Source organism: Malus domestica, chromosome 10 (assembly GCF_042453785.1).
Source record: "Malus domestica chromosome 10, GDT2T_hap1".
In the NCBI taxonomy this organism is placed as follows: domain Eukaryota; kingdom Viridiplantae; phylum Streptophyta; class Magnoliopsida; order Rosales; family Rosaceae; genus Malus; species Malus domestica.
In genome coordinates, this window is record NC_091670.1 from 34,036,635 (window position 1) to 34,056,386 (window position 19,752).

General features: G+C 39.2%; 2 long non-coding RNA genes across 4 annotated transcripts in view; one reads left to right on the top strand and one right to left on the bottom strand.

Annotated features, from left to right (window-relative positions):
• LOC114827717 (uncharacterized) overlaps positions 1–19,752 on the bottom strand; it is a 40,173-nt gene that overhangs the window by 15,108 nt on the left and 5,313 nt on the right. The window lies entirely within an intron of this gene.
• Positions 14,896–17,901, top strand: LOC108174345 (uncharacterized). 3 transcript variants are annotated; one of them, XR_003776927.2, is made up of 3 exons: positions 14,896–15,033; positions 15,273–15,359; positions 17,636–17,901. It is a non-coding gene; the product is annotated as an uncharacterized lncRNA (long non-coding RNA). The 3 variants fall into 3 exon arrangements; XR_001791160.3 differs by having other exon boundaries at positions 14,924–15,068; XR_011571932.1 differs by having other exon boundaries at positions 14,935–15,084.

Genomic DNA, 19,752 nt, shown 5'->3' on the forward strand with positions numbered 1-19,752 from the left:
ATTGATTAGAAATGGATGGACACTGGATAGACAATAACCGAGTGGCATGAAGCAGACGGCACAAGAGGTGAAGGACAAGGCTGCTCTGAAGGACAATAGTTTGTAATATTGTTTCCATTATGAATTATGAATGAAAGTACTATGATTTCATTTTCAATATGTTTTTCCATCCTAAATTTTTATTTGAACTTTTACACTGTGACCCCTTGGGGTAAGATTCCTGGATCCGCCACTGATGATGAGTATGATTATTTTCATGACAATGTGATCCTAGAATCCTATTAGAGGTATGTTGTAGCACTTATATGCTTGGGTGACATATTAGTGGTGACCTCGAGAAGTTGATGGTGTAGGCGACTACATTGTAACTCATTGGGGTTGAGATGTGGATAAGTTGAGGTGTTGAGTTTACTGCACCATGTAGTAGTTGTACATTGATGGTCCTGCTTGGTATATCCGCATTAGGGGACCATACGCATTCTAGGAGTGATCATGCTTGGTATATCCGCATTGGGTGATCACTACCTACCTGATTATTTTGACTAGTGGTCCTGCTTGGTTAATCCGCATTGGGGGACCATACTATATATGGATCGCGCTTAGTTAACCCGCGTTGGGTAATCCTTATGGCCATGTATGCTTAGGAGTGATCATGCTTGGTTAATCCGTATTGGGTGATCACTTCCTAATAGTTGTAGGGGTGACTCTGCTTGGTTAATCCACATTGGGGGGTCACTACCTACTTGGTTACTTTCTTAAGGGTGGCTCTGCTTGGTTAATCTGCTTTGGGGGGGGGGCCACTTCTTGTTTGGTTACTTATGTGGGCTTCAGTTGAATTGCGTCCCTCTGGCCCTAGTTTTAATGTACATATGAATGATGGTTTTTGAGAATCTTGATGGTTTGAATGGGATAAGTCGTTGGATGTCTAAGTGACTTATTCGGAGTTGTTAGATACTTGATTATGTTTTCATATTTACGAACTTATATTTGAGGTTATAAACTGTGATCAATGGTCTTTCTTTTTATAGATTATCTCATACTTGTAATTTGGTTCGGTGGAGTGGTCCGGAACCCAATGTTGTTGGATTTCGTTGAGTGGTTCGGAATCCTTGTTTTTGCTCATTTCCATAAGGTTATCTTAGAATCCTATATTCGAGTGAATGAGAATTATGCACAATGGATCTTGTGCATACAAATTAGAATTATCATGTTATTATCCATAACTCAAGTAGGGAATTATGTAGAGTTCTTTAATTAAACTCGTGAAATGATGTGCTATCTCACTGATTGCTTAACGTAATTAAATATTAATATTGTGCTTCGTGATTCCCTGATATGTTACAAGCTATGGATAGAGATATAATGTTGGAAGCATAGTGATTGGTATAATGTAGTGAAATGTGATTTGACTTGTGAATTGAAAATGGTTGTGTCATGTGATTGAAATGCCTATTGAATTGCTTGGGAGATGTGAGATATAGTAATGGACCGATAACCCATTGTGATGGGGATTTGTTGCTCGATATTAGTTCGTTTTGTTGAGTCTTCGTGAATTGAGTAACTTGAATCCTGTCTTGTTCCTTCGAGCCGTAGTTATGCTTCTTGGACTTCCGTTCGGTTCTGTTGAATGGTTCGGAACTAAGTTCTGTTTGGATTCCGTTGAGTGATGGTCCGGAATCCCTTATACTCTACGATTCCGTTGAGTGATAGTCCGGAATCGTATCCTGGTTTGGATTTCGTTGAGTGATGGTCCGAAATCGTATCATTGACTTGTTAGTTCCTTGGATTGATATCAACTTCTGAGATGTAGGCTTCGGCCAAAATGTGTCACTCTAGCCCTGCATTTTGGTATATGATGTGTTGTTGTTTGATGTGATTGTGTAATAATGTTGGTTGTGATTTTTGTCATTATAATTAGACTCGTTGACTATTTTGGCTAGAGAATAGCATGGTGATCCATTGATTGTTCTTTGAGATGTTGCAAATTTTGAAATGGAGAATCATGTGAAATGTAGTGATTTATATGAAGGATGAAGTGGAAAATATATGTGTGGGAATAGCATACCTGCGTGCATGACAAGATGATAGTTGTGTATGGCTTGTGGTTGATGCGTAGTGTGGTACCCTATGTTTTTTTCACTATAAGTATTTTACGAAAAGATTAAAGTTTGATGAACGTTGAACTACGAATGGCTTGATCCCTATTGAGGGTACGTAGGCAGTCTAACGAAGAGGTTGGATGCAGTCATAAATTGTACGAAAAATGCTATGAAATTTGAATCTTGATTTATGCTTTGTACATATCCCGGAGGCGGGGTATGTTAGATGTACGGGTATTGGTGACGTCATGTGTCGATTCTGGACGTATGTTGGGATCGGGGCGTGACAAATGGTGCAAGAAAATATGAGAAACCTATATTAGTCCCAACGGTGAGAGTTTTCATCAAAGAAGTAGACAATCCAAACGCTAAATCACCAATCAAACATGAAGATGATAAAAAGAAGAAATCCCTAAAACCAATATTTTATTAGAGTTGAAAATTGAAATTAAGCCAAAACGGAACCTACACTACCCAAATTAAGCTAAAAATTCACTAACCCAACAAAAAGGCAAAGAAAAATCACCTCTAGATGACTCCCATTGATTCAATGCAAAGAGAGCTCAAGCTGCTTAATATTGTTCTGAAATTAGAGAGAGGGTGTGAGAGATCATGAGAGGACGGAGGGGCGAATGGCGGAGTGAGATTCAACACGTCTCTTCTTTGCATATAAAAGATGCCGCACAATTATGCAACTTACTCCGTAGACTTATAACGGTAAGTTGCATAATTGTGCAACTTACTCCGTAGACTTATAACGGTAAGTTGCCACGACCAAAGTGGTAAAATTCAAGAAAACATCAAAATCCCAGAAAAAAAAAACAAATTCTTTTAGAAAAAATAAAAGAAATTCACTCAGGTAATCAATCAATTATGTACCTAATTCCCCTGATGTCTTGAATAAATATAACACTCCAACATAAATTAACTACCCAATATTAATTTTTCCTGTTTCTTTCTTCTTATTCTCGGGAAAGAAACAAACCCAAAAACAAATAATTGAAGAAAACATACAGAAAATATTGGGGAGGAATAACATACAATCTGCTGAGTTCTTCTTCGCTTTGTAGATAAGAGATGGTGGCTTCTCATCGAGTTCATGTATGTATTGCCTGGAGTGAGATGGTGAGTGGGAGTGAGAGAATAGGGCAGTGAGAGAGAGTCGGGAGAGAAAAAGAGGGAAAGAAATGGGGATGGAAACGAAAGGAAATGTAGTCGAAGCTCCATGATGACTGACGCGTAGGAGCTCTTAAATTGTGCAAAACCGGTGGTAATTTTGTAAATAAATCGAAATTTTCAATTTGCAGTGAAGAGATGATGGTAATTTTGTAAATAACTCAAAATCCACTCCAAGTTACTATTCATTTGAATAGTGCAATTGAAAAGGCTTCTTTAGACTAAAGTAATTACATTCCAAATCTGACGGACCGGATTGAAGGAGCATGTGAGGGATCTGCCAGTGTTGCAGAGGGTGAGGGAGGAAATTGAGGGATTTTGTGAGGATTCCACTGACTTATTGACTAGCAACACAAGACAAGACATGCTTCCAATAAATCGCCTCCGTCATTTTTATCCTCTTGCCTCCGTCTCCCTCCTCCTCTCTCCCTTTCTCTGGAATCGATCGATCTTCGAAGAGGATAAAATGATCTTTAGATTTCTGTAAAAGTACTTTGTGCCTTTTTGCTATTGGTGATGAGTGTTCATGAATATTTATGCTTTAATATAGCTGTTACAGAAGCAAGTTGTTTAGTTAAAATCCTAAGAAGATTAGGGTAAAACATTCCGGCTGTCTCATTACTGATAGTCTGAATTTCTGCAATCTTTGATATATATTTGGGATAATTTTATAGTGATATACATCAAGGTTTAAGAAAAACTTTGCTGCACTCATGGTCTAAAATATTCATAATATCCCGATATTTACGTCGAAATTTCCGTGTTTTTGGACTACCGATATTTTTTTTTACTACCGATATTTCCGATATCATCGATATTTTAGACCTTACTCAGTCACTCATGTATCTTACCATGCAATGTACAAAGTGTAAAATATTGTACTAATTCATTATATATAAATGATTATGGTGTGTTTAAACTTCTTTCATTAATTACTACATATTTTCTACACTCATAATGTTTGCCAGCTCGCTATATAATCAACTTAAATAAGTTATATCTATCATGCAATGCATTTCCTTCCAATTTTTTGTGATAAACTAATAGATAATTGACTAAATAAACATCCTGCAAAGTTTCAATAAAAATTTCCAAGTTTTTCTTACAATTTTCGTGGTTTTTATTCAATTTTTATCAATATCGATAATATCCCGAAATTTCTGTGTTTTTGGACTACTGATATTTTTGATATTATCGATATTTTATACCCTGCACTATACTATAGGTGTATCTGGGTTAAAGAAATTTTTCTGATTTAAGCATTTAGCTCATGGATTGCATTAAATCAGTATTTAAAGAAATTTTTTGTATGAGAATGCATTGATAGAAATACTTGTATACAAGAATAGAATAACTATTTTGGGAAGCAGCCATGCCAATTAAATGACAATTACAAGTTATTTTAACTTACGTAGTACAATTCAAAAGGAAAAATGTGAAACCTCCACTTCAACTTTCTATGCCGCACAAAATTTGCCAAAAACAAAAAGAAACATCTTCCAATTTTTTCTTCATATTGCAGGAAGCCAAAATATTGGGTGTATACTCCACACCTCCAATTTTCCATTTTACAAACAATCTACAAATGAAGTCCTGCTCAATTTCCATTTTGTTTGGCTCCTTCATCTTGTGAAAAGGCATGGAAATTTGTTGTTGATTTCTACACACAAAAAGTCAAGCAGTTAAATATATAAGAGGATCAACATTTTCTACACATCTATATTTGTTTGTATGTATTTATAGTTGTCATATATGTAATACTCACATTAAGCAATTGAGTGAGAGGGACATTTTGGTACCAACATGTAATCTCGTCCAAACTTCCAGAAGTTAAAAATGAAAACGTGGTTCCCTTTGATATATCCTATGAGAGGTGAAAGAAAAAAAATGAGAGTTGAAATTAATATATTAGAAAATAAAAACGAGATAGAAGAAGTTGACAAGCTAAAAATTCTTTAAAAGTAAGGCAATACCTTGGTGCATTGAATTTCTTGTGTAGCTTGAAAATGTTGTTCTGAATCAGTACCAACATGGACATATCCCTACATTTATGTTTAAAGAGTAAGTTTGAATTCTCAAGCTCAATTCTTATGTCTAGAAATTAAATTTTGATATAACTTTATTAAAATTAAAAGAGTTAAAGGTCCTTACTTGAGGCAAGCTATCAAATAAATGAGCCTCATGTCCTATACCCTAGAGTGTTTGTGAACTTTCACATGTGCAAGTAAATTCCTACAAAAAAATTTGACCAAAAAAATAAAATTACATTTGCAAGATAACACATTAATCACTTCGTACATGCAAAGAATACAATTTAGGTACCTCCATAGCTATTTGTCGTCTTTTGGGAGTTTTTTTACGCTTGGATGTCGACTTAGACTTTTTTTGTTCAAGTGGGTCCTTCAATCGACCACGTGGACGTTTGACCGTAGCTTTTCTCTTAACTGCACAAACAATTGTTGTTTCACAATTATTAGGCTCAACCATTATCTCAACATGTTCTTTACCAGTTGAATCAACCTTGCCTTTCAAATTTTGAACACCACTTGTGCAATCTTTTTCACCAAGGCTTTTCTTTATTTCTTCCAAGCCTTTAAGCATCTCAATTGAACGATGATGTGCATACTCAATTAAGTTGTCATGTTCTGCAGCTAAGGAAGCAATTTCATGAAAATTGCTACACAAATGGCTATAACGTTTTCCCATAGATTCTTTAGGATTGTCATGAGCACCCACTTCATGGTAATCTTTCATATCTCTAGCCCTTGCCGCTCTTGTCCATTGATTTAATATGTACTGTGATGAGATTTTTTTTTTCTTCACATTATTCTTATCAAGCACTTTGATTGCATGACCACATAAAATCCCAACAAAAGAGAATTTCATACAGCTACAATCAACTATATGTGTTGAAGCTTCAAATTTAACCAAGTGTTCGTGACGTTGACCAAGTGTTCGTGATGTTCGTGATGTTGGTGATGGATGTACATATCAAAAGAGTAAGACAAAAGAACAAGACTTGGAAGTGCCCAAGGACTAGATGGTGGAATCTAAAAGAAGAAAAACAAGTCATTTTCAAAGAGAAGGTAATCACCCAATGTGTGTGGGATAGAGAGGGGGAAGCTAGCCAAATGTGGGATTCCATGGCTAGTTGTATCCGAAAAGTAGCAAAAGAGGTATTAGGAGAGTCCAAGGGCTTTGCCCCACACCAAAAGGAATCTTGGTGGTGGAATGAGGAGGTACAAACAAAGGTGAAGGCTAAGAAGGAATGTTGTAAAGCCTTATACAAGGAGAGGACCGATGAAAATGGTGAAATGTATAGAAAAGCGAAGCAAGAGGCGAAGAAAGCTGTCAGAGAAGCTAAGTTAGCGGCTTACGACGATATGTATAAACGACTAGATACCAAAGAAGGAGAGTTGGATATCTATAAACTATCTAGAGCAAGGGAAAAGAAGACAAGGGACCTAAACCAAGTGAGGTGCATCAAGGATGAGGATGGAAATGTTCTTGCTACAGAGAACGCGGTTAAAGACAGATGGAGAGGTTATTTTCATAATCTTTTCAATGAAGGACATGAAATGAGTGCTTCTTTAGGGGAGTTGAGTAACTCAGAAGAGTGTAGAAACTACTCTTTTTATCGTCGAATCCGGAAGGAAGAAGTGGTTGTAGCTTTGAAGAAGATGAAGCATAAAAAAGCAATAGGCCCAGACAATATACCAATCGAAGTGTGGAAACTTTTGGGAGAGACAGGTATAACATGGCTCACTGACCTTTTCAATAGGATTTTGAAAACAAAGAAGATGCCAAATGAGTGGCGAACGAGCACTTTGGTGCCTATCTACAAGAATAAGGGCGACGTACAAAATTGCATGAACTATAGGGGTATTAAGCTAATGAGTCATACAATGAAGCTCTGGGAGAGAGTCATTGAGCATAGATTGAGGCAAGAGACACGGGTTTCGGACAACCAATTCGGATTCATGCCAGGGCGCTCAACCATGGAGGCAATCTATCTCTTACGAAGATTGATGGAAAGATATAGAGATGGGAAAAAGGATTTACACATGGTCTTTATAGATTTGGAAAAAGCGTATGATAGGGTCCCAAGAGACATTCTTTGGAGGATTTTAGAGAAGAAAGGAGTACGAGTAGCATATATCCAAGCTATAAAGGATATGTATGAAGGAGCAAAGACTGCCGTAAGAACTCATGAAGGACAAACCGAAAGCTTTCCCATAACTGTAGGATTACATCAAGGCTCATCCTTAAGTCCTTACCTTTTTGCGTTGGTAATGGATGAGTTAACAGGACATATTCAAGATGATATTCCTTGGTGTATGCTTTTCGCAGACGATATAGTGTTGATAGATGAAACTCAGGAAGGGGTAAATGCAAAGCTTAACCTTTGGAGAGAAGTGTTGGAATCTAAAGGTCTTCGCCTAAGCCGATCAAAGACAGAATATATGGAGTGCAAGTTCAGTGCAAATGGAGGCCAAAACGAGTTAGGGGTGAGGATCGGAGATCAAGAAATACCAAAGAGCGACCGTTTTCGTTACCTAGGATCTATCTTGCAAAAGAACGGAGAATTAGATGGAGATCTCAACCATAGAATACAAGCTGGATGGATGAAGTGGAAGAGTGCATCCGGCGTGTTATGTGACCGCCGTATGCCACTGAAGCTCAAGGGAAAATTTTATAGGACGGCAATAAGGCCGGCGATGCTGTATGGCACAGAATGTTGGGCGGTGAAACATCAACACGTACACAAAATGGGTGTAGCGGAGATGAGGATGCTTCGTTGGATGTGTGGGCACACGAGAAAGGATAAGATTAGGAATGAGGATATCCGGGGTAAAGTAGGAGTAGCCGAAATTGAAGGAAAGATGAGAGAAAATCGGTTACGGTGGTTTGGACATGTGCAAAGAAGGCCTACTGACGCTCCGATTAGAAGATGCGACTATGGGACAGAGGTTCAGGGCCGAAGGGGTAGAGGAAGACCTAGGAAAACTATGGGACAGACGCTCTTTTGATATGTACATCCATCACCAACAAGCGACGTTGACCAAGCTTCAAATCAAATTTAACCAAGTGTTCGTGATGTTGATTTAACCAAGTTCAAATTTAACCAAGAGTAAGCTACAAATATGTACATATACATGAGTCAAAATAAACACACAAGAGGGAGCCTTCACAAAGGTTGCTTAGGAGAAGTCTCAGCAGTCGGTAGAGCCCCAGAAAGAGAAGGCACCGGAGGGGGATCATTTGGAGCCTCAGTACTGGACAGAACCCTAGAAGGAGGAGGCATCAGAGGTTGATCATTTGGAGCTTCATTACGCGGTACAGCCCCAGAAGACGAAGGCAATAAATGCCTTTGGAACAAACCCACAAATCTCTGATGATCAAGTAAAACCTGACCATCAGTTTCCTTCATCTGGTCAAGCTTCCTCTTCATGTTTGTAGCATAGTCATGTGCGAGCCGGTGCAACTGTTTATTCTCATGCTTGAGCCCTCTAATCTCCTGTTTGAGACTCATCACTTCAGCCGCCAATGATTCAACTTGGCGGGTTCGAGCAAATAGGCGTTGGGCCATATTAGACACAGAACCTGCACACTGAACACTGAGAGCCAGCGAATCCTTAACAGCTAACTCATCAGACCGTTTGGAAAGTAGTCTGTTATCTTTGGGAGTGAGAAGGTTCCTGGACACCACCGCAGCGGTCATATCATTCTTCATCACGGAATCCCCAACGGTAAGAGGACCAGTAGGGGAGACGAAGGATGGGCGCCATATGTTGTCTGGAGAAGGCGGGGCTGCCTCTTCAACAAGGTTCAAGTCAAAACGACGGTCGGAGGGGCCAGACATTTTCAAAGTTGTTGAAGAGAGAAGAGGTCGGACAAATCAAGATCTTAGAAGTGCAAGAATGAAGCTTCTACTGGTGGAGATTCAAGTGTGCTTTGGAACTTAATGCCAGCCCCTATAAAAATCTGCACTCGACGGAGCTTCAGAAATCGAAGAGTCGCCTGCTCAGAAATCGAAGAGGCGTTTGCTTTCTCAAAAGCTGGGCTGCTTAGAGATCACGAGGGTTGATCTCAGAAATCGAAGAGGCGTTTGCTTTCTCAAAAGTTGGGCTGCTCAAAGACCACGAAGGCCGATCTCAGAAATCGAAGAGGCGCTCGCTTTCTCAAAAGCTGGGCTACCCAGAGACCACGAGGGCCGATCTCAGAAATCGAAGAGGCACCTACTTTTCCAGCCTTGTCAGCACCTGTCACACGCACACTCAGCTTTGCGGAAATTATGGGCATTCTGTCGAAGACTTCTGGGGAAGTAGAAAACACATGAATCTTACTGTTCAATCACCCCACTTCCCACACGCAACAATAGCTCATGGGTACCACAGATAACTTTGCCAAAGTTGAGCACGTGAAGCTTGCAGCTCTCACTACATCGCTCTGACCAAGAAGGGTAAAAGAATAGCAAAGAAACAGCACTAACAAAGTTTAGACCCATAAATTTTGAAGGTCTAGCTACCATATTATTACCCACAAGGGTAAAGGAACAGTACCACTGCTGGATAATTGGAAAGTCCCTGTGTGTCAACCTCTGTGCTTCGTGGCAAGGTAGACTAGCAAACATGCCCAACCTTTACTCACATTCGAGAAAACACTCCCAATAAGATTGCTTGCTCCAAAATCGAAGAGGCACCGTCCTCCGAATCTCGAGAGCCAGACTCCCAACATGACTACTTTCTTAAAAATCGAAGAGAGGGTAAAGGAACAGTACCATTGCTGGATAATTGGAAAGTCCCTGTGTGTCAACCTCTGTGCTTCGTGGCAAGGTAGACTAGCAAACATGCCCAACCTTTACTCACATTCGAGAAAACACTCCCAATAAGATTGCTTGCTCCAAAATCGAAGAGGCACCGTCCTCCGAATCTCGAGAGCCAGACTCCCAACATGACTACTTTCTTAAAAATCGAAGAGAGGGTAAAGGAACAGTACCATTGCTGGATAATTGGAAAGTCCCTGTGTGTCAACCTCTGTGCTTCGTGGCAAGGTAGACTAGCAAACATGCCCAACCTTTACGCACATTCGAGAAAACACTCCCAACAAGATTGCTTGCTCCAAAATCGAAGAGGCACCGCCCTCCGAATCTCGAGAGCCAGACTCCCAACATGATTACTTTCTCAAAAATCGAAGAGACTGCTCCCCGAATCTTCGAGAGCCAGACCCCCAGCATGATTGCTTTCTCAAAAATCGATGAGGCATCGTTCTCCGAATCAATCGAAGAGGCGCTCGCTTTCTCAAAAGCTGGGCTGCTCAGAGACCACGAGGGCCGATCTCAGAAATCGAAGAGGCACCTACTTTTCTAGCCTTGTCAGCACCTGTCACACGCACACTCAGCTTTGCAGAAATTATGGGCATTCTGTCGAAGACTTCTGGTGAAGTAGAAAGCACATGAATCTTACTGTTCAATCACCCACTTCCCACACGCAACAATAGCTCATGGGTACCACAGATAACTTTGCCAAAGTTCTCTGCCAAAGTTGAGCACGTGAAGCTTGCAGCTCCCACTACATCGCTCTGACCAAGAAAGGTAAAAGAATAGCAAAGAAACAGCACTAACAAAGTTTAGACACATAAATTTTGAAGGTCTAGCTACCATATTATTACCCACAAGGGTAAAGGAACAGTACCACTGCTGGATAATTGGAAAGTCCCTGTGTGTCAACCTCTGTGCTTCGTGGCAAGGTAGACTAGCAAACATGCCCAACCTTTACTCACATTCGAGAAAACACTCCCAACAAGATTGCTTGCTCCAAAATCGAAGAGGCACCGTCCTCCGAATCTCGAGAGCCAGACTCCCAACATGACTACTTTCTCAAAATCGAAGGGAGGGTAAAGGAACAGTACCATTGCTGGATAATTGGAAAGTCCCTGTGTGTCAACCTTTGTGCTTCGTGGCAAGGTAGACTAGCAAACATGCCCAACCTTTACTCACATTCGAGACAACACTCCCAACAAGATTGCTTGCTCCAAAATCGAAGAGGCACCGCCCTCCGAATCTCGAGAGCCAGACTCCCAACATGATTACTTCCTCAAAAATCGAAGAGACACTGCTCTCCGAATCTCGAGAGCCAGACCCCCAGCATGATTGCTTTCTCAAAAATCGAAGAGGCATCGTTCTCCGAATCTCGAGAGCCAGATACCACAGACCACTTTTTTCAAAGTGCTCTGACAGAGTTAAAACATGTGAAACTGGCAGCTCCCACTACCGTGCTATGACCAAGCAGGGTAAAGGAATAGCATTACTACTTGTTGTTAGGGAGACTCCTATATATGTCGACCTCTATCCCCAACGGACAGGCAGACCTGCAAAAATGCTCAACCCTTCATCATATCTGAGAGGGCACTCCCAACGAAGCCTTTCGAAATATTCAGCTTTCTTTCCCCCCGATAATACCTCTGCAAACAAGCTATACTAGAGCAAGAATATCTCATATCATCAGGGTTAAAAGCAAGAGTATCCCATATCATGCTTTTTCCCTGTCTTTTCCTTTGGCCTTGTTTTTACCTGCAAAACAAGGAGAAAGAGAGCAATCAGTCAGCACTTGGAATCAAGCTTCCAGCCAGGAACTGACTGCCTGGAACCCCTTACCTGATTACTTACCTGGCATTGCTCTCGAGTACTCATCTTCAACATCTTATGTTTCCAGGGAAGATTCCGCATCTGCTTGAGGAACAGATAGGGCAAGTGCGAAGGATACAAGGAAGCATGTGGAGACAAGCGTAACAGCACACGTGCCGATACATCCATTACTCTGTCAAAAGCAAAAGTATCCCATATCAGCAGGGTGGAACGTACTCTAGATTTGATGGACTTGTTTTGACCCTCAAATTCTCCAGTCGGCCTTATACTCTGGAGGAAACCAGAAAACCCTTCAGCTCAGTTCAAGAATAAGCCTGTGGAAAGTTACTTCTTCAAAAGCAAAAGTATCTCATATCATCTCTTCTCATTTTTCTTCTCTTTATCCTTCATGCTGCTGCAAGATGGGGAGAAGGTGAACAATCAGTCGGAGCTCTGATTGCTTACCTTGTCTGTCACCTCTTTCAGCAGACCCCCTAGCTCGGCGACTTGGGGGACTCCTACTACATAGTTTGTATCGCGCTTGACCAAGCCTGAAACTACAAGTAAGCTTCAAGTGAAATTGATACATTACCTTGTGCATCTCCACCAGTTAAAGATACCACCCCTGGATGGAGGAAGAGTACTTCCAGAGAAGATGCCACATCTACCTATGAGACAGATAAGGCAAGTCAAGACAACACCACACTCCGATACTTAGAAGTTTCGTGATTACGAGATCATTCTCCCATAATATTTCCTAATGTCATTTGTAATAAATCATTCACTTGTACTCACTAAAGGAGAGCTTGAACCTATGTACTTGTGTAAACCCTTCACAATTAATGAGAACTCTTCTATTCCGTGGACGTAGCCAATCTGGGTGAACCACGTACATCTTGTGTTTGCTTTCCTATCTCTATCCATTTATATACTTATCCACACTAATGACCGGAGCAATCTAGCGAAGATCACAAAAAGCGACCGTTTTCGCTACCTATGATCTATCTTGCAAGAGAACGGAGAATTAGATGGAGATCTCAACCATAGAATACGAGCTGGATGGATGAAGTGTAAGAGTGCATCCGGCGTGTTGTGTGACCGTCGTAGGCCACTGAAGCTCAAGGGAAAATTTTATAGGACGGCAATAAGGCCAGCGATGTTGTATGGCACAGAATGTTGGGCGGTGAAGCATCAACACGTACACAAAATGGGTGTAGCGGAGATGAGGATGCTTCGTGGGATGTGTGGGCACACGAGAAATGATAAGATTGGGAATGAGGATATCCGAGGTAAAGTAGGAGTAGCCGAAATTGTAGGAAAGATGAGAGAAAATCGGCTCTGGTGATTTGGACATGTGCAAAGAAGGCCGACTGACGCTCCGGTTCGAAGATGTGACTATGGGACAGAGGTTCAGAGCCGAAGGGGTAGAGGAAGACCTAGGAAAACTTTGGAAGAGACTCTAAGAAAAGACTTAGAGTACTTGGATCTAACGGAGGACATGACACAAAACCGAGCGTAATGGCGTTCTAGGATTCATATAGCCGACCCCACTTAGTGGGAAAAAGCTTTGTTGTTGTTGTTGTTGTTGTTCGTGACGTTGACTAGCACAAAATACTATGTACTCCGTAATCGTCTCAGCTTATCAACTTTGTGAATACTACAACCAAGAAAACATGTATACTCTTTTTGGAAAAGTTTAATTACCTCTGGGGTATAAACCTCCACCGCTTGCTGCAACATTTCTACATTTGCTAATAATATAGGATTAGGCTCCAACATCTTGAAATCAGCAAGTAGTTCTTGATATCTTCGATCTGCTAACACTCTCTTAGAATGCTCAAAGAATCGTAGAAAATTATGTTTAGGTAGACATTATTGTTCATAGATTCACTATGTGCTCTTCATGTTCGCAGTGAAAGTATGTTTAGGCAAATTTCATATTTTTCGATATGAGTCTGAACATGGACAAAGAGTACTACTACGACGATATGAGTCTTAGTAACACTATGGTTGTATTAGTTTTCTGTTAAGATGCCTTAATTGGCTTATTCTGCATTTTCATGTCTAATTAGTTACCAATGTTTTTACTTTTCCTGTGTTTTGTAAATCTTTTGTAATGAGTTATTATTATTTTTTATTTCACAGTTTGGCGGGTCATAAAAGTTGTGTTTTGAAGAATTTATTGTAAAGATGATTGGTTATATGTTGTTTGTACGTTTCCATGTTTCATCAAATTAGTAGAAGATTAAAATTATGTCTGTAATACTGTGTGTATAATTTCATTCGTTGTATTATGATTGAGTTCGTAATTGGAAAATCTTGCAGCTTAGGTTTTCGATTGTAATTTTCATAAATATGGGATTGTGTAAATTCATAATGTTTTGTATATCTGATTTTTTATTGAACACGACACATTTATGTTTGAACAATATAGTAGAGAAGATTACATAGACAAGAAAGAAGATAAGGCACCTCAACAACCCAATGTGAGAAGAATGAACACCTCATAGCGTACCATCTAGCATATCTATTAAATATATATGTACCTAAGCTTTTGTATGTAAATAGTATTTACAGTTGTACATACATTCAAGTAGTATCTTTTGTACGTAAATAGTATTGTACATAAACTTTTAGTATAATTTTCAATCCTGCAACATTGCATGGGCATCATTTGCTAGTTACTATAGTCTAAAGATGACAAGGAAATTGACACTATACATAAGCTACAGTAAAAAAATACTTTGATGTTGATTTCCTTACCAAATTGCCATTCTACCCAAATTTTTGCTTTGTTACGGATTTGCAGGCCAAATTTTTATCTTTGTTATGGATTTGCCAGGTTTCAAAGGGCCAGACAGAGGCCTAGAGGGCTGGACCAAAACGGCGCAGTTTTGAAACAATTAAATTACTCTTTTGCCAGTTTGGATTTCAGATCGGACGGGCAGGGGTGAAGATTATGGGGCTAGTTTTGTCATTGCACGTTTGGGGTTTGGGGGGCATGTTGTCCGCTTCGTTGGATGGGCTTGAGCCATTGAGGGAGTTGTTGCAGACGAGAGAAGAAGATAGAGAGAGAGAGGGAGAGGAGGAGAGATCTTGCAGACAGGCAGAGGTGCAGCAAAGCAAGCAGCGGTATGGGCTGCACAGAGAGAAGGAGAGAGAGATATGTTGAGTTTAATTTTGGCATTTTGGTTCTCCGGTTCTTAATTCTTTACCCTTTATGTTTGTGCTGCTTTTGGATTCAATTCGAATCAAATAACGTAGTTGGTCTTGATATGAATTCTCTCCACAACAATAATTAGGGGTTTTTGTTTAAATTATCACTGATTTGCTTTGATTTGGCTTTGAATCTTTGTTAATTTGGACTGCAGGTGGTTCTGATATGGAGGAGAAGCTTCAAGAGCTTATGATCTTGCCGACTTAAGTACGGTCCTTCTTCAACTCATATAAACTTTCGGGTACGGTTCAAACTCTTAAGAGTTTTATGATTTTGCAAAATCATGTCTGCAGATGTTATCTCTTTAGTTGCAGTTGCATCATTAAACTATACCACTGAATTTACTTAGAAAATATGTAGACCACTCTCTGAAATGCAAGATAGATGAACTCGGTCAAAACTTAAAAGATTGGACGCTAACATGATCTGACATCCTCAGCGGTACCAATTTAATCGATAAATTGATGAGGCCACCAATACATTTACACCTTCAACTGATGCAATATTACGTTCACTTGTGTGAGAGATGTCAATAGTTAAGTACAGCGACTTCCAAAGGCTGTTGATATTTGTAAAATCCGAAGAACTAAACCTAATAGAAGAAGAAACTTCACTTTGAAAATAAGGATCTAATATGGTAGGGAAGATATAATATTTTGACAAATTAAAACAAAGCAATCACATAATTAGTAGTTCACGCAAAAGTTAATGAGGAGTTCACGCATAACACGACTTTAGGAACAGCTAGGACCAATTTTAATGCAAGAGAACATTTCATACTTCATGAATCAGTGACCTAAATTTTTCTCGAGTACTCAATCTATGCATAAATGGGGGTAAGGCTAGCCGACATTCACCTCTCCCAAACCTGCGTAAAGCGGGAGCCTTGTGCACTAGGTACTCAATCTATGCATAAGATACTACAAATAAGAGCACAGTTCAAACCAAATGCAGGGCAACAACGTGCATTCTATTCCACAAATTAATTCCTAAAAATGAAAATCTGTCATAAAATCAGAACGGTGTTTGATCTCATCGTCCTAAATCTAACAGACACCATCAATCTCAAAGAAATAATAAACCACATGATTGACATTCTCTCTTTCGAAATAGCTAATTCATTTAAATTCTTATACTAAAAAATATAGTGAAAAGATGTTTACAAAGCATATACATAACACATATTATAAGACATTGATACTAAGTATCATCTGCTGTAGTCAATCTGGTAAAAACTTGACAAAACTCAGTATCTACATGCATTTAATCATAGACAAGCTGGGGCAGTCTCCATCTTCATTACATTTTTACTACTGTTTGACCATTGGGAATATTGGAGAAGGTTTGCTGGCATGAAAAACCTCTAACCATACAAACAGTCTCTTCTTTATTGAAAAGCTTTGGAAAAAAAAAAGTGAAGAATATTTTATCCCAATTACAATTGGAATGATCAGCTTTATCTTTTTCATGTTTTTTTTTTTTTAGAACCAAAAGAAAAACAATAAGGTTTAGGTTAAATCAACATGCCGGTTAATGTAAGAGACTTTGTCCCATCAATCAGTCTGAGGTGCATCTTCTAAATCATCAAAATCCTCACTGACACTCAAACATATAAGCGAACTAGAGCCATTGCAACTTTTGTTAACATATACTTCCGCATTTGCCATTTTGATTGTATATTGATTCTTGATGTCAACTTAATAGAATATTGATGCAAACTGAACTGCTTATTTTATCGCATTGATTCACCTATCTCTTGGTTTTTCAATTATTTGGAGATGACTGGATTAATTTGTGATTTTGTGGGAATTACTCAAGTAAAATGTGCATTGTCTAATTACTGCATTTGAGAATGCGATTGTATTGCTGCAGCCTTTTGAGTGAATTTTGCTGTAGATATTATTCATAACTGTTGTCGATTATAGTTTGAAAACCTGATACAGAGAGCGGACATTTTTCTAGTAATACCCAAAGCCCAAATCTCTTTTTCCTCCTATTCCCAATTCCTTTTTTCCTTCCATCCGCAACCCACCAACCCTCCACAGATCCACCACCTGCTCCACCACCTGCTCCACCTCTCTCCTGTCCACCACCACCGAATTTCTTAATTTCTATTTTGCATTTTTGATAATGTCCTAATTTTTAAATTTAAATAAGCTTTCTAATCTTAGCCCAAATTAATAATACAGGATGCTATTGAAAAAGATATATAATGGATGAAACTTTTTGAATTTCCAATAGATTATAGTTATTGCTATGCTTATTAGATGTCATTTATGATTTTTTACTATTTGATTTGATCATTTGTTAGTTATATATATATATATATATATATATATATATATATATGTTTATTAACTGATATGATTTTTTGTTTTAATAATTGATATGTGTAGAAATTAGAAGTTTGGAATGATATTAACACGTGAAAACATTATCGATTAGTTTGGTCAATATTATTTCTCATAGTTTAACTCCAATTTTGGATGGTTCTGATCCGATTTTGGATAATTCAAGTCCAATACTAGGACCACCCAATGTTAGAAGTCTGGATCCGCCATTGCCACGAGGCGCTCGTAAGATGTTCCTGGTTTTGAGCCTAATCGGAATCTGCCAAGGTCGGGGGAGGGGGGCACTTATCCAGATCTCCAGCGTTTTGGGAGTGGCTCAGATTTCATTTAGATATATGTTATCAAAGACATGTTCCTTTGTAAACTTATTCAGCGTTTTGTAAATCCACATTTTTGTTTTGTTTGAATAGATAATTAAGTCCTTGAATGCAACTGTTGTTAGAACATTATTATTTTTATCTGCATCAAATATGAATTTCGAACTTCCGACAAGCAATTGAAGTTAAATCTTAATCAAAGCAAACAACTGAAGTACTTAAAACAGAACACATCGTGTCCTAGTAGCTTATTACACATTATAAAGACCAACATAAAACATCACGCATAATAAGAATACTATATGAGTTAAGTACATTTTTTCGAATCAAATTTTTCTTTGCAACCGAGCCACTTTCAATACAACTGCTAATGCTACTTTGTCTTTCATATCATCAAAGAAACGAAAATACGCATACCTCCATGACTTCTTTACGATTAATGTGCCACAAACTCCCCAAAAGCCTGTGATAAAGCCGAGTGTGATACTGACATAGAGCCAAAGCTTTCCATTATTGTCTTCATCTTTATTATCTCCGGCATCACTAGAGGGAAAAGACGGTGTTTCATCTCCCGGGCACTTAGTTGAAAGAGGAACCCCACAGAGTAATGGATTGCCTTCATAAATGGAAGAGTCCTCAAGCGTCTGGAGTTGGTTGCCCGAAGGAATTCTTCCAACCAAGTTGTTGAAAGACAAGTTCACATGAGCCAAGAGCGATAAAGATGAGTAACTCTGAGGAATTTGTCCCGAAAGACGATTGTGTGAGAGATCAAGAGTTTCCAACCAACGCAAATTTCCAATCGTTGAGGGAATGTTCCCCCTTAACTGATTTCTTGACAAGTTCAATGTTCCCAATGCAATGAGGCTGGTCATTTCTTTAGGAATTTCTCCTTCTAAATTATTTGATGAAAGATCAATGCTATAAACCCATTTCAAAGCAGTGATGTAATAAACGAGTTCGCTTCCTTTCGCCGTGACTGTTGTTTGGATCTCATAATATATAGGGTCTGAATAATTATCGGATGGAGAGAAAGTCAAAGCAGTCAAATTCTTCAAACACTTGGGAATAGTCCCTGAAAGATTGTTATGGCCAAGGTCTAGGATGTGAAGGCAGGGAAGATTGCAAAGATGGCGCGGGATATGTCCACTTAAAAAGTTGGAGTGCAAACGCAGCGTATTCAACTTGGAGTAGTCTGATCCGATCCATAAAGGAACACTTCCGGTTAATTTGTTGCCCCCAAGATCAATACTGAGCAAAGAAGTTGCATTTTTCAACTCGATAGGAATTTCGCCATCAAAATTGTTGTTGTTCATCTTCAATATATATAGAGAACTCGGGACACCCATTGAACTCGGAATATTACCAGATAGGTTATTGTCTGCCACATCAACAACCCATATATCATGCCACACACTCCATGTTTTTGGGAATTCTCCGTAAAACTGATTGCTCCTTAGGGACAGGATTCTCAAGTTCTGCATGTCGCATAGAGAGGATGGAATTGTACCATTCAAGTGATTCTCCGCAAGATTCATCTCTCCTAATTTGGGCATCAGTTGTCCGAAATTTGAAGGAATAGGCCCGGAAAAACTATTATTTTTGAGATAAAGAAAAGTGGCATCAGAAGATAAATGTGGAAGTGGACCTTCAAATTGATTATGACTCAAATCCATATACTCTAAATTTGGAAATTTGAGTTGGGATTGAAGCTTTCCGCGGATTTGGTTGCGCGATAAATCCAAACTTGCAACTTTGGAAGATAAGTTGAAGAACCATTCCTCTGGTATAGAATCTGAGATTCTGGTACGACGAAGGGTGACATCAAGTAGCTCAGTTTGAGATTGAAGCCATACAGGAAATGCAGGACCTACACTACAATTTGTAATGTCAATTGTGTGGAGCTGGAAGGGGGGAATCCACTCATAACTCACATTGAAAATGAGCGGCATAGCTCCATCCGTGGACA